General features: G+C 41.4%; 1 long non-coding RNA gene across 1 annotated transcript in view; it reads right to left on the bottom strand.

Moving 5' to 3' along the window:
* Positions 1–4,686, bottom strand: part of LOC119582901 — a 9,184-nt gene extending 4,498 nt beyond the window's left edge. Inside the window, exon 1 of the long non-coding RNA XR_005229680.1 lies at positions 4,391–4,686. This is a non-coding gene — a long non-coding RNA (uncharacterized LOC119582901). The remainder of the gene's footprint in view (positions 1–4,390) is intronic.
* Positions 4,687–5,000: the final 314 nt, after the last annotated feature.

Genomic DNA, 5,000 nt, shown 5'->3' on the forward strand with positions numbered 1-5,000 from the left:
CCATCAATATAATTTTAATTATCAAGGCCATTCTCACCCCATCAATATTGTTACTACAATTTTACTAATCTTTCTTACTAAACCTAAAACTATAACAATTACCACTTAATAATGATAATAATAACTCACTAACATTGTAGGAACACCTTTATCTATATACACAGTTTTTAATACTAATAGTAATCATAATCTCCTAATTATCTCATCTTCATTAGCCTTATCATTATCAAAACCATAAGTGTGCCACCATAATTATGTTCAGAAACATTAACGTTATTGCCTCTATGATCGTTATTATCTGCATGAACGTCATTATTAGCCTAATTATCTTTAGCCTCATTATAATCTACCAAAATCACTATTACCATTTCAATCATAATTACCGGCCTGATTATCGTCGTAACCCAGAATAATCGCGCTCGGGTAATTATAAAAACTTCACGTCAACAAGTTCTTTTTCTCTCTCTCTTTTCTTTTCTTTTCTCTTCTCTCTTTTCCCCTTTTGTATTTTTCTCTTTCTTTCTCTCTTTCGCTCTCTCTTTTGCTCTCTCTCTCTCTCTCTCTCTCTCTCTCTCTCTCTCTCTTTTGCTCTCTCTCTCTCTCTCTCTCCTCTCTCTCTCTCTCTCTCCTCTCTCTCCCCTCTCCCTCTCCCTCTCCTCTCCCACTCACTATCCCCTCCCCTTCTCCTTCTCCTTCTCCTTCTCCTTCTCCCTATCCCTACCCTCTCCCTCTCCTATCCACTCCCCCCTCTCCCCTCCCTCCCCACGTCCCCTCCCATCCCCCTCCCACTCCCCCTCCAAACTCCCTCCTCCCCCACTCTCCTCCCCTCTCCCCCTCCCTCTCCAATCTCCCTCTCTCACTCTCTCTTTTTTTCCTTCTTTTTTTTTTAAGAGAGGAAATAGTTATCCCTTTAAACTTCCTGAAGTGAAAGTCAATGGCCTGACCTCGTGTGTCGGACAAACTCAAGAAATAAACACACAATTATCATCAAAGACGTCGTTATTATCGAAACCGCAAAAGAAAAAAGAAAAGTTTAAATTGTAAAAAAAAAAATAATAATAAAAAAATAATGAGAAAATAAGTTTAAATTGTAAAAATGAGAGAGAGAAAAAAAGAAATACGATATAAAAAAAAAACGTAGTTAACACAAATAACAGAAACCACAAAAGTTTAACAAGTTTAATAATAATGATGACAATAATAATAATAACAGAAAAAGAGGAAAAATAAAAGAAAAAATGAATGAAAAATGCAATTCTCGTAAAAGTAAATATATGTATATATATGTATAAATGTAAATGTAAAATATAAGAAAGACCGAAAGGCAAAAAAAGAGCTAATGTCAGTCAACAACAACGAAAACAAATAAAAAGAGAGAGAGAGAGAGAGAGAGAGAGAGAGAGAGAGAGAGAGAGAGAGAGAGAGAGAGAGAGAGAGAGAGAGAGAGAGAGAGAGAGAGAGAGAGAGAGGGTGAGAGAGAGAGATAGAGATAGATAGATAGACAGATAGATAGATAGAGAGAGAGATAGAGATAGAAAGATATACAGACAGAGACAGAGAGAAAGAGAAGGGGTAAAAAGGGAAAAAGAAGTTGCAGAATTATTCTTCCGTGAGAGAAGTTGACAGACAGGTCCTTCGGGTTTTAATTCCTATTTTAACCTTACGAGATTGTGGCTTCCGCGATTATATGTTGCTGATGAGTATTTTCCTTCTCTCTCTCTCTCTCTCTCTCTCTCTCTCTCTCTCTCTCTCTCTCTCTCTCTCTCTCTCTCTCTCTCTCTCTTCTCGTCTGTCTCGTCTCTCTCTCTCTCTCTCCTCCTTCTTCTTCTTCTGTCTCGTCTGCTCTCTCTCGTCTCCTCTCTCTCTCTCTCTCCTCTCTCTCTCTCTCTCTCTTTCTCCTCTCTCTCCTCCTCTCCTCTCTCCTTCTCTCTCGCCTCTCTTCTCTCTCTTTTTTGACATTCCTCCTCTTTCTCCTCCCGCCTCTCCTTTCTTACATCCCATTTTCTTCTTCTCTCTTCTTCTTCTCCCTCCTTCTTCTTCTCCCTCCTTCCTCCTGTCCCACCACCACCTCATCTCCCCTCTCCCTTCTTCCCCCCCTCCTATTCCTCCTCCTCCTCCTTTTCCCCCACCCCTCCTCTACTCCCTTCACCTCACCTCCCCTCCCCTCCCCCCTCCCCCCTTTCTCCTCCTCCCCCTCCTCCCTCCTCCTCTCTTCCCCCCTCCTTCCTTCTCCTCCTCATTCCTCTCCTCTCCTCGTATTTCCAAGGACACGAACACCCGGCGTGACGACAGGGGAACGAAGAACACGACTGAGAAACGGCTCGACATAGGGGAGAGAAAGATAATGAGAAACTAAGGATAAAGAATGAGAAAGAGAGAAAGAGAAGAAGAGAAAATGAGACAAGAAAAAAAAAGTCAAGAAAGCTGAAGAACCAGGTAGAGAAAATTTAAAGAAAGAAAGAGAGAGAAAGAGAAAGAGAGAGAAAAACAACAACAACATAGGACGCATTAGAAAAAAAACGAGACCCAGAATACCCAAGATGAAGAAAAAGAAAGAAAGAAAAAAAATACAGCGTAACGAACGAAAGACAGAAAAGAAAGACAAAATAACATTTCTATCTTGCTGTTGACTGATCCCCCCCTGTCCGCACGCCCCCCCCCCCCCTGTGGTTGTGTGGTTAAACATGGTTCTCTCCCTCCTTTCATCTCCTTTTCATCGAAACCCAAAACAACTGGTTCTTTCAAGAGTTATCGCTCTGTATTCCTACTTCCCTCCCCCTCCTCTTCCCCCTACCTCCCCTCCCCTCTCTCCTTCTTCCCCTACCTCCCCTTCCCCTCTCACCCTCTTCCACTCCTTCCCTCTCCCTCTCCCCCTCTTCCCCTCCCTCCCTCTCCCTCTCCCTCTTCCCCTCCCTCTCCCCCTTCCTACCTCTCCATCTCCCCCTTTCCCTTTTTCCCTCTCCTTCTCCCTCTCTTCCCTCTCCATCTCCCCCTCTTCCCCTCCCTCCCTCTCCCTCTGTTCTTGTGCCCTTTCCTACCCCCCCCCTCCCACACACACTCGTTCTTTATCTTGTGGGTGTGTTTTGAGATTTTTTTCCCCTCGTGCCCACTCGTTTTTCTCTTCCTTTCTTTCTTTCTTCTTTGCTTTCTTTTTTTTTTTTTTTTTCTTTGTTTCTTTTATCTTCTGGTTTACTTTTCATTGTTTTCTGATTTTTTTTTTTTTTTTTTTTGGCCTCCCTTTTTTTCTTTGTTTCATATTGATTCTATTTTTTTTTTTTTTTGCCTCGCCTCTTTCTCTCTGCTCTGTCGTCAGTTGTTCTCTCTCTCTCTCTCTCTCTCTCTCTCCCCCCCACTCACACACACACCCCTACACCACACCACACACCACCACACTATATATCTATATTTATCTATTTCTTCTATATCTCTATCTTTCTTCTCCTATTAACACACAACATAAACCTCTCCCTCTCTCCACACACCCACTACACCACCACTCTCCATCACTTATATCTTTTTATATATATATATATATATATATATATATATATATATATATATATATATATATATATACATATATAAATTATATATCATATATAATATATCTATATATTTTATATATATATATATATATATATATATATATATATATATATATATATATATATATATAACACAGCACGCTCCATATATTTTATCTCATTTCTCCTATCTCCACTATTTTACCCCTCTCTATTCCGTATCGCTCTTTCGCTACCTCAAAATATCAAGAAATATACGATAGTCTATTATGAATACATTAAAAAAGTAGATAACATACTTTATCTCTAACTCTTCACTCATAAACTTCACTTACAAAATAACAACATCCCCATAAGAAAAACAAAATTGCAAACACATTTTTCGATACTTACCAAGAAAGAAAAACGAAAAAAAAGGGAAAAAATCCGTTTGTTAGAAGCACAGTTTTTAAGAATATTATTTTCACTGTGATCTTCTCGGATCAAAACACAAGCGCCACAGCGAAGTGAGAATAACACAAAAAGACAATAAATAATTAATTAGAAGAAGACGGTAAATATAACAAAAAGAAATTTCAAAAGAATGAAACACAGTTCAAAGCACATAATTTTTTTTTTGTTATCTTTCGTATTTTGTCTAAATCTTTACGATCCGATCCATCGTCCACTCTCTTTTCGCTAAGTACAAAAACACAGTCAAGTTCTCCATTTTCTCACTCGCCTACGCTCTCCGTCCGCAACGCATAAGCGCCGGAATAAGCATTCGAAACGACATTCACAACATCAAAAATGTTACGCGTTTAAACCGAAGAGTTTCACAAAATTCCCTTCGCACTGCACACACACAGCGTAAGCGGTCCCCTCACCAGGGCGGGAGCAGAGCGCGGCGACACTTTCCCTTCCACGGTCAAGACAGCACTGAAGAAGCGAACAACATGAACGACCTCCAACACCCCCTGTAGCATCGCAGTCCGGATAATTGCATAATGAACACGCTCCTCAACCCTCGGCGATCACGACCTGTTATCTCACTCGTTTAATACCGCTTAATCGGGCAATGAGTGTGCGATCGGTCCTCCTCTCTATCGGGAATTGGTTGCCACTTCCGTTTCGGAGAAAAGGTCAACGAGAGGTTTTTAAAAGCGAGTTGAGATAAAGGTTCCACGCGCGCGCCGATGGAAACTTCACATTAAGAGGTATGGGCTCGCTGAGGGGCGGCGAGGGGAGGCGTAGGGGAGAGGGACGGGTGGGGGCCGGGAGGAGGGGGGTGAGGGAGGGAGGGAGGAGGGGTAAGGGAGGGGAGAGAAAGAGGGGACGTGACGGGACGGGAAAGGAATTGACACAGTGAGGGGAGAGAGAGAGAATAGGGGGGGAGGGAGAGAGACAAGGAAAGGAAAATGTAGAGATAACTTCTCAAAAAAACAGCAAAGAAAAGGAGAGGAAAATGGATCTTAAAAAGAACGTAAAGAAGCAGAA

The sequence above is a fragment of the Penaeus monodon genome, chromosome 16 (assembly GCF_015228065.2).
Source record: "Penaeus monodon isolate SGIC_2016 chromosome 16, NSTDA_Pmon_1, whole genome shotgun sequence".
Taxonomy (NCBI): Eukaryota; Metazoa; Arthropoda; class Malacostraca; order Decapoda; family Penaeidae; genus Penaeus; species Penaeus monodon.